Source organism: Mytilus edulis, chromosome 9 (assembly GCF_963676685.1).
Source record: "Mytilus edulis chromosome 9, xbMytEdul2.2, whole genome shotgun sequence".
In the NCBI taxonomy this organism is placed as follows: Eukaryota; Metazoa; Mollusca; class Bivalvia; order Mytilida; family Mytilidae; genus Mytilus; species Mytilus edulis.
In genome coordinates this window covers 29,189,280-29,200,581 of record NC_092352.1, presented here as the reverse complement: position 1 = coordinate 29,200,581, position 11,302 = coordinate 29,189,280, and the positions used below count along the sequence as shown (strand labels likewise).

Here is an 11,302-nt window from a genome sequence, read left to right as displayed (position 1 = left end):
CTATACAAATCCTTGGTATAACTGATCTTTAACCCCCCTTTATAGATGATCCATATTTTCATATGTAGAACAGGTGCTCTCTTTATATATAGTACTGCTTCTCCTTCCACCATTGGGCATCTAACCATAGTTACATGCTCAGCTCTGCCTCAAGTGCTCTCTATTTTACTATCCACACCGATATGTGTCCACACTTGTAATTTTTTTTTTCTTTTCGGAAAATACTCATTTCCATTCGGAACTTAGCTAGATCTACCACGATGTTGATGATGGGGCGCGGCCATTATCTCTCACTGGAACAGATAGTAGGTAACCAGACATTTTCAATGTAAATCTATCCTATTCTGAAAGATAAATTCCACAGTTATAGGGATGAAACTTTAACAAGCAATACAAGTACATTAATCAGGAGTAATAGGGAGTTTCACCATATATATAGCTAGTGGAGAAGAAGATAAAATTGTATAAAAAAAATCAGTTAATCTATTTTGGAGTTTTTGTCCCCTTTATAATGCTTTTTATCAGTTTTTTTACTGTGACCACGATATGTTTAGGAGCTAGGTTAAAAGTTTACTGAGCTGGAAAATGGATCAGCATGACAAGACGTATTATTTTTGACTGAAATTTGGAGAAAAGTCTATAAACCTGTTTTGGAGTTATTGCCCCTGAAATAATATACATTTCCAGTTTTTTTAGCTTTTTCCATGAAAAAATAGGAGCTCAGGTGAAAATTAAACATGTAAAAAGGTTCAACCTAACAAGATGAATATATATCCTAAAAAATTAGTGAATATTTGGTCCCGATCACTGGTGTCAACTTATATTTGAAGTTCCACTGGAAACTTTGTTATAAACAATGTCATAATATCTATACCTGTAGGAACACATATTCTATACCATTTATTCCGTGCGGAACATATACTGTAATTTTTATTCCTCTGGAAATAATATTCCAGAATATTTTTCCTTTCGGAACTTAAATTTATATGAAGGAACTTCTATTCCGTGACACCCCCTGTTTCGATTTAATCTTTTTATCAACTTGTACTATACTTTTATTCACACATTTTTTGTTGTTATTTTGAAAACATTTTTTAAATATATACATTAATTTAAAGAGAATAATTGGCATGTCGGTGATTACCAATGAGACAACTCTTCACAATAAATGACATAGAAACTAATAATTATAGGTCACTAACAGTGTACAGCCTTCAACAATAGAGGGGGGATAGGAGGGGTCTTGATCCCGAAATCCCGGACTTGAAAAAACGAAATCCCGAGGTCCCGAATTTAAATAAAGCAAATCCCGACATCCCGAAATCCAAAAAAAAGGATTCCCGGATCCCGAAAGGGTCAATCCCGAAATCCTGAGCTTAAAAACACCCGATCCCGGAGTCCCGATAAAGGTCCTATCCCCCCTCACAATAAGAAAAGTCCTTTAAAATGCATAGTCCACTATGTCACGTATGTTGATTTTTTACTTCTTTTTTTTCAGTTTTGGCTGTTATCTGAAAGTTATACATGTTATAGGAGCTTAAAGCTAAACCTGTAAATTGCAAAAAAATATATAAAAGTCTGAATTAGCAAACTGGTGATTTTATTCTTCAGGTGAGCAATATAGGCACAGATATAACTCTTGTTTGTCTTTTTAAAAATTGTTGTGTCTATTTTTGATTGCCATATTTGCATCTTCTCCCCCTTTTTTACATCCTTCAATGAATATCATGATTCTTAATAGTTAATTTCTTTCCTTCCATATTAAAATAAGGAGATGTGGTTGATGATTGCTAGTGAGACAACTATCCACATGAGTTCAAATGAAGGGGATGTTAAACCATATACCATGTATACATGTTGCCTTCAGCATTGAGAAAAACTTGTTATACATGTACCATTTGGTTGGCTATAACAGCATTGTACCAAAATGAAAAATGTAAACTAATGTGAAATTTAGAGAAAACGTGAAATTTAGAGAAAACTTGTGGTCTAATCTATAATAGTTTGACAACCATTTAAAAAATCTGGTTTTTATGTTATTATATAAAACATCACTAACATGTTAAATGACAGGGACTTGTAAAACATTGAATGAGTGATATGAGTACGTTACAGTAATCATGTTCATTGAACAATATATAGTTCTGTTACCATTCATACATTTGACTGATGAAAAACTTGACAGTAACATTCAGTGAATGGTATAAAAGTTAACAACTATAGGTCACTAGATATATAAGAAGATGTTATATGAATGCCAATTAAACAAATCTCCATCCAAGTCACTATTTTTAAAAGTAAATCATTATAGGTCAAAGTACTATAACTTCAACATTGAGCCTTGGCTTACACCAAACAGCAAGCTATAAAGGGCCCCAAAAATGACAAGTGTGAAACCATTCAAATAGAAAAACCAACAGTCTAATCTACCGGGGTATATAAAAATCGAGAAAGACTTATGAACCTCATCAACAAATGGCAACCACTAAACATCATGTTCCTGACTAGTAAAGGTGCAAACAAATGCAGCTGGATTGAACGTTTTGATAGGTACCAACCTTCACCCTTATCTGAAACAACAGTGTAACATCACAACATAGACAGACACTGAACATATGTATAATGCCTTCAACAATGAACAAAACCCATGCCATGCATAGTCAACTTAAAAAGGTCCTGAAATAACAAATGTAAAACAATTCTAAGGAGAAAAACTGAATTACCTGATTTATGTATAAAACAAAATAAATGAAAGAATAGATGTAAAAGACATTTATTTAACCAGGTTTGTTTATTTGTCCAATATATATTAAATATGATAAAACAAAGATTTTTCTACACTACAAACATGTATTCATGGTATAAAATTTAGATTTGATGTCATTTATATCCTACATTTGTACATGTGATTTACAAAAGTTGATCTTTTCTAGTATTGAGAGTTAATTTCCACCAAACTCAAATACAAAAAGGCTGTTTACTTGAAACACATGAAATTCAGGAAAGGCACTTTAAAATCTGCTTTATGATAGAGCGTCAAGTACGATAAAAGATGTACATCAGTGAACATGGTGAAAATATAAATGAAAATATATATTTTTCACTATATATTGGTGGATACCCCCATTTTATAATGGCCTCCCATGAACACCAAGTATGTTTAAATTGATCATCCCTAATAGACATCCCTAATGGAAAAAAGCATACCTAACCTCTACTTGTTTCAAGCTTTACCTCAAAGGAAAATTTACTCATTCAAATTTTATGAAAACATTGTGTTCATACATTAGTTCCACTACATCTTTTAGGAGAGATCTGGAAACTAATTTGTATAAATTGAAATCTTTATCATACATTTCAGGACAACCTTCTCATTTATAGTGGCAGAATATATAATTCCTATTAACTGACGAAAAATAAAGGAACTGTTGAAAATGCATGGAGAAATTTGTTGGGCAAGGACAGACATAAAGCTTAACATCAGAAAACCTCTGGATTCTCGGAACTGTTTATCACATTGACTTTATCAACATGATCAAATCAGATAGGTTTAAAAAAAGTATATATTGTAAAAGACTTTACACCTTTCACAAAATATCTTACTACTAAAAATGCTAGCAAGTATTGAATTGTTCCTGACACGCAATTATTATTATACCCCTTATCTTGAAAAGATGGGGCATTTATTGATGCACATGATTGTCAGTATGCTGTCTGTCCACCATTAAAAATTTTAGTTTTATGATGATGATTACAGTATCACTTGACCAAATCTGATGAAATTTAAACCACTTGGATAATACTTTATACTGGTCAAGTTTGATTATGATAGCTTTGATGTTTATTGTTCAAGAGTTATGACTAAATATGCCCCTTATATAATTATCCACGACCACCTTGAAAGTTTTTTTATAATCTCTTTCCAAATTTTTTTTAAGTTCTTTAAGAACTGTGACAATGCAAGTTGGTTCATGAATGACAGATCAAGTTAATTTTGACATTTACTGTTTTAAGAGTTATTACCCTTATTTACCTAAAAATTCAGATTTATTTTGTGTTTCTTGTTAATAATGCACCATTTGAAAAACTCTTTTTTCAATTTTATTATAATTTAACACAAGCATGACAAGTGAGGAAACTTAAAATACTGGTCACATTCAATTGTGATTTTGGTTTGCGGCAACTTAAAAATCCTAGTATGAATTATATATATAGAGTATATAAAATGTTATTCTGCAACATACACCTGTATTCCCAACTCTATTCTAGGCTTGAAGAATTTTCAGTTTCACTTGACATGAGTGCATGCAGGATGATTTCAGCTTTAATCAACACACAGTACTGGGAAGAAGTTAAGACACACCATGTGGTATATGCTGTCAGAGATGAAATAGTGAAGAAAAAAACAAGCCTGACTAGGAAATGTGACATTGATCCACTTATGACAAAGATTTCAGTTTATTGTCCATTGACCGGCATGTGATTAGGTATAGTCTTACCGGTACTTTGGATACCATGCTTTTGTGTCTTCCACTACTATTGGGAGCTGTTGGGTGTGTGTATGATTAATGGAAGAAACCACCAATCACAACAAAACTAAAATGAAACTTATTTCTCTTATTTTTTTGTGTTTATTTATAAATAAATAACTGCATATCTTAAATTTTTAAAGAAAATCGTAATATTTAATAGTTTTCTGAAAGTTGTATGTTTATTTATGGTAACAACTTAACATTATATATGTAAACCAACTTATTTTTCAGGGATAGTAGATTTTGTGGAAAGCCCTTTCCAGCTGACTTAGCAGCAATTTATTCTTGTGATTTTCAACCAAAATGCTATTGATTTCTGTTAGGAAAGACCCAAATTTTAGTTAATCCTGACAATTTTCATTCCAATTAAATGCCTTGGGTTGAACAATATCAAATTACCTAGTAAGACTGGCTTTTTATTATGCCCCACCTACGATAGTAGAGGGGCATTATGTTTTCTGGTCTGTCCGTTCGTCCGTCTGTCCCGCTTCAGGTTAAAGTTTTTGGTCGAGGTAGTTTTTGATGAAGTTGAAGTCCAATCGACTTCAAACTTGGTACACGTGTTACCTATGATATGATCTTTCTAATTTTAATGCCAAATTAGAGATTTTACCCCAATTTCACGGTCCACTGAACATAGAAAATGATAGTGCGAGTGGGGCATTCGTGTACTGAGGAAACATTCTTGTTCTTCCCTGCTTTACCTCTGACAGACAACATATGTGCCTTTTCTTTCTTTCTTAAACTCACAAAAGTTTCAAAAGTAATACTAATAGTCTACAAAAATAAGTTGTGTACAGTTTTGTAGATTTAGGATCTTCTTTCAATTATACATTTATTACACACTTTTTAATTACAGTGATATATTATATAATGGAAAGTTAAAGCTGGAAGTAAGGTGCATACCATGAAAGTACCTGACAAGTGGACTTGCAAGATCTGGTGTAAGTGAACATTTGTGAATTGTTGAAGAAGCACAATAAAAGAAGTCCATGAAGTTTTTGAAGATCTTGTTGTCAGGTTAATTTCAATTCATCCCTTTCATGCTTTACACATTTGTTTGCCTTAATTGATATATCCCCATTGATTGACATATAACTTGATACCAGCTAAAACACAAGTCACCTAAAATCGGATTGCCATCAAATCTTAACTTGTTGAAATAGTGTACATAGCTTTGTGCTTTGAACAATTAGTCCAATTAAAACTTTCAACAGGTTGTCAACTATATTAAGCAAACATATTCAACAAGTGACAAATAATATCAAAAATATTTTAACACCCTCAGCACTTTTATAATATGTACAATATCAGAATTATTAAAATTTATGTTATTTGTCCAATGATTTAACAAAAAAATTTATGAGGTTCAGTAGTTTGATTGATTTGAAATAAGATATCAAATATCAGAATGTCAACTGAAGAAAATGTAGAGAGTGCACAGAAAATTTATAAGAAAATGTAGAGAATGCACAGACAAAATAAGAAAATATATGGATTCACAGAAACAATAGTTGTATAATCATGTATATAGGAATAATAGGTATAATATTAAGACTTCTAATTCTGGATACTATTTTTTGTTTGCAGAAATCAGAGATGTATTGAATAGATTTTAAATGGCACTGTTAAATCTGACACAAAATAATCTAATAGATGTTATTTTATTTTTTTCAGTATCTGACTTTATTGGTAGATGTAATTGAACAGTTTAATAAACCAGCTCCAGAAAATCTAGATCATTGTTCCAATACTCCAGCAAAAAGATTTATCATTAGAATTCCAGGAAGTCACAACAAATTTATTTTATGGTTTGATCCTAAACACTATCATCATTGCAATGGGTTTAATATTATACCAGGCTCTTGAGTCTGAGGAAAGGAAAGTTATTTTCCTTAGTTTACTGTTAAAATAGAGAACCTGAATAATGAAAAGAAGCTTTTTTTTGGCATGTGATAGTAATTATTTTATTGAAGTTGTATACTGGGTTTACCCTGCGTCCATTTTCTTCTTGCCACGCCTTTGGCTAATGCTTTAAGTGGTTTTCATGAAACTTTGATGAATTATTTATTTCTATTGAAATGAGCTACCTTTCGTTTGATTGAAATTTTAGATTTTACTTTTCCTAGCTATGGGGATTTTTTTGTTAAAAAAAAGGGGGATTTTCCTGTTTTCGGACAAGAATTCATAAGTGCTTTGAGCAGTTTCATGGAACTTTGATGACTGCTTTATTTCTATTGATGTGAGCTCCCTTAAGCTTTTTTTTTTTTTTATAAATTTCTGATATGAAATATAGGCATTATGGAATGTTATAAATGAGAGGCATATAATGTGCTCATTGCACTGTTGTATATTTAACTAGTTCATTGTAAATTCTATTTCTCAAATTAGGTTTGTGTGTAACGTCTTTTTTATTGGGTTTTTTTTCTTAAAAGTTCCTCTTGCTCATTTTTCTCTTACTTATTTAATTGTATTTTATTGTAAACTTTAAGTTTTTAATCAATTGAAACCTGTTGACTATTTTTTTTAAACATCATTTATGGCATTTAACTATTTATTGTATATATTCTAACTATTTTGTTGTGATGTTTTTTTGTTGTTGTAAACTTTGATATGTGAGAAACTGTGAGTGAATAAATGTCCCTTGTTTCATTGTCAATGTCGCATGTTTTGTATCTTTAAGTAGAAATCAGGTATTCTTAAAACAAAACATTTATTTAATCTGAACTTCCAACCTCATTTAGTTTCCACATTTATGAAATTTATATCAAAGGTTTATACATGTATCAGCAATGTCTCATCCAAATATATCTGTTTTCAGTGATTGTGATGAATTTTATATTATATATCTGTTTTCTTTAAAATATGTAAAACTAGGTATCTAGTTTTCTTGTATGAAGTAATATGTTATGTTACGTTAATTTCAAGGTTAATTATTTTAACTTTGATATTTATTTTTTTCACTATGAAATCAAAAATACTTGACATATTGAATATGTTTTTATTATGGAAAATTTTAGTACTATATTTTTTATGCCCCACCTACGATAGTAAAGGGGCATTATGTTTTCTGGTCTGTCTGTCCGTTCGTCTGTCTGTCCCGCTTCAGGTTAAAGTTTTTGGTCAAGGTAGTTTTTGATGAAGCTGAAGTCCAATCAACTTGAAACTTAATACACTGGTTGCTTATGATATGATCTTTCTAATTTTAAGACCAAATTTGACTTTTGACCCCAAATTTCAAGGTCCACTGAAAATAGAAAATGAAAGTGCAAGTTTCAGGTTAAAGTTTTTGGTCAAGGTAGTTTTGGATGAAGCTGAAGTCCAATCAACTTGAAATTTAGTACACATGTTGCTTATGACATTATCTTTCGAATTTTAAAGCCAAATTAGATTATTTACCCAATTTCATGGTCCATTGAACATGGAAAATGATAGTGTGAGTGGGGCATCCGTGTACTTTGGACACATTCTTGTTTTAGTTCATGTTAATTAAGTTTATAACAGTTTATTATTATTACTAGTTTACTTAAAGGCACACATTGTATGCAACAAGAGCAACACAATATAGTATACAAAATGATAAATTGGTCAATAAATATGACAAGAGAAGAAAAAACACAACCCTTTTATCACTAGGGGTGGGAAAGAGGTTTTAAGTATTTGTGAAATATGGTCAGGATAGTACTAGCATAGGACAAAAAATTTCCAGATAGATATAGTATTAGTATAGTGTTTATGTACTTTGCATTGAAGCTAATATTGACCTGGTTTTACGAATCAGGTTTGTCAGTTCTGTTCCGCTTACACTTTTCCGTTGTTTTGATGTCCGACTATTTCATGGGCAAAAACTCAATCAATACTTATAAGTGTCATATTTTATGCTTCAGTCAAAAACGAGAATTATATTTATTGTTGCTTTAAGGGTATAATATGTGTTAGGATTATGTTTTCTATTGAAGATTTGGGAGTGATGTTTAATGAGTATTTCTGATGGTATATATGCTACGTAGAAATTAAATTTTTAGTTGCCTTTTCAATAAAGCAATCATTTACTATTATGAAGTTTTTGTGTTTGTTGCCAATCTCAAATGGTTTTAACAGCGAAAGCAGAACAGTAGTAAAAAAAACAAATTGACCACAGCAAGTTTTCTAGTAATTAAAGTAATAAGTAAAAAGCTGCTTTGGTCATGATGTTCATAATGGCACCATCTTCCCTATTTTGATGATTAAAAAATCTTGTATTTCCTTGATGTCATAAACAATTTGTGTACAAGTCAAATACAACTTCCAGTTGCTTGTTAACAGTAAAGAATACTACCACAGCAGAGTAGATCAAACAGGACTTTTCTAAATATTAATTTCAAAAATTAAAATCTATTTTAGTTTAAAATGATAAAATCCCAATAATAAATATGCGCAATAATTTCTGAATTTACAGTATATGAAATTAGGGTTTTCAAACCACTCCTTTTTTAAGTGAATGGTTCAAGAATGAATAGTGTAATATATATTATCTGCACATCAATGAAACAAAGCCATGATCAGCTAGCAAAGAAATTAATTTCTCATACAGATAAAATATCGAATAAGTGATTAATATAGGTAAATTTTTAGGACAACTTTCTCTTTTAACATGTTTATGACTGCAAACATTTGCAATCATAAAATGGTATGGCTATTTAAATGGTGTTTAAAAGAAAAATCAAAGTCTTTGATTCTTGGGATTATGAAAAATGCTGGATATAACTGCACATTTAGATTTTTGACCCCACTTTAAATTGGTCCATATCAAAGTCCAAAGGATCCAAATTGTTTGATTTCAACAAATATTTAATATGTGGTGTCCCTTTTAAGATGCTGAATCTTAAGTGAATTTAGACATTGATTTTTTATCCCAATTTTCAAATTAACTGGTCCATATTGAGATCTGAAGGGTCCAAAATTGAAGATAAATGGACTTCATCAAAAATTGAATTCTTCGGATTGTTAGATATATTGAATTAAAACTTGTGTTTAGATTTGTGATTTTGGGCCAAATTTTCAAAAAAAAATTCAAATATTGGGTCCATTTGATATGTTGAATCTTATTGTGAAATAAGACTTTAATTTTTGGGCTTACTGAGCAAAATTATGGCAAGCCGTTTTGCTATTTATTATAACTTCATTAAATCTCATAAACTTTATTAGATATCTTATATAGTTTATAATGTATATTATATAGTTTATAAGATATCTTCTTTAGTTTATAAGATATATTATAAAGTTTATGAGATACCTTAAATAGTTTGAGATATCTTATATAGTTTATGAGATATCTTATATAGTTTATAAGATATCTCATATAATTTTCTTTATAAGAAATCTCATATAATTTTCTTTATACGATATCTCATAATTTTCTTTATAAGATATCTCATATACTTTGAAAGATATCTCATATACTTTGAAAGATATCTTTTAAAGTATTATTAGATATCTTGTAAACTATATTTTTTTTTATATCATATATGAGATGTTTTATAAGATATCTCCTTAAATATACAACATATCTTATATATTACATGAGATTTCTTGAAATTTTAATAAATAGTAAAACAGTTTGCCATACATATTGGTCCGTTTTGAGGTCCAACAGGTCTTAAAATTAAATTTTGTATGATGAACACAAGGTGTTTTGTTATATTGTGAATCCATGGACCTGTATGTTTCTGCTGAATCTAACCATATATTTATAGGTAAATGAGATAAGAAGATGTGGTATGATTGCCAGCAAGACAACTCTGTTCAAGAGGCAAAAATGTTGCAGTCATTAACAACTATAGGTCAACTTGCAGATTTTTTACAAGGTTAAAAACCCATAAAAACTGAATAATCAGCTATAAAAGGACATCAAATTACAAATGTAAAACAATTCAAAGGAGAAAACTTACAGCCAATATATGTTAAAAATAATGAACGAAAAACAAATATGTTAAAACAGCAACAAACGGCAGCCATTGAATTAAAGGCTCCTGACTGGGACAGCCACATACGAAATGTGGCGGAGATGAAATAGTTGGATGGCGCAAAACCTCTCCTACCATGGGACATTGGTACAACAGCACAAAACAATGAACTATAAAATATAACAAGCAACAACCATTCAATTTAACTCCTTCCTTACTTGGAACAGGCACATACAAAATGTGGTGGGTTTAAACTAGTTTGAATGCTCCAACATTTCCCCTAACAAACTATATAAAAATCAGTTGGAGAATGGCTTAACTCATCAGATGGGTCAAAATAAAAATATAGAATCTTAACAAAAACACAATGTTTCCAATTTCAAAATTCTTGGACCACACTCATTTGCGGTCAGAAACCTATGCTGTCAAATATTTAATCCCAATTCAAATTAAAAACTGTATCAAGATTAAATGATGTGTATAGTTTCCCCAACTGTTCAGTGTTCGATAAGGAATAAATGTTCCATGGTTCAACGAAGCTAAGTTTTATGCAAAATATATGACATAACCAGTTTACTGTGTATCTATTTACCAGCATTACCATCATTCTAGTATACGCTAGATTGAGTGATCGTTGATTGCTTTAGTCCAGTGGCAAAAATTTCTGCACGTGAGACATAGTTTTTTGTTTACTTTAGTCCAGTGGCAACTATTTCATGCATGTGAGACAGAGTTTGTTGTTTGCCTTAGACCAGTGGCAAATATTTCTGCACGTGAGACATAGTTTGTTGTTTACTTTAGTCCAGTGGCAACTATTTCATGCAT

At 30.7% G+C, this 11,302-nt stretch overlaps 1 long non-coding RNA gene across 3 annotated transcripts; it reads left to right on the top strand.

Moving 5' to 3' along the window:
• The first annotated feature begins 207 nt into the window (after nt 1-207).
• LOC139488030 (uncharacterized) lies at nt 208-8,590 on the top strand. 3 transcript variants are annotated; one of them, XR_011655915.1, is made up of 6 exons: nt 208-309; nt 1,499-1,611; nt 3,362-3,548; nt 4,270-4,487; nt 5,392-5,476; nt 6,210-8,590. It is a non-coding gene; the product is annotated as an uncharacterized lncRNA (long non-coding RNA). The 3 variants fall into 3 exon arrangements; XR_011655914.1 differs by having other exon boundaries at nt 3,362-3,559; XR_011655916.1 differs by lacking the exon at nt 3,362-3,548.
• Nucleotides 8,591-11,302: the final 2,712 nt, after the last annotated feature.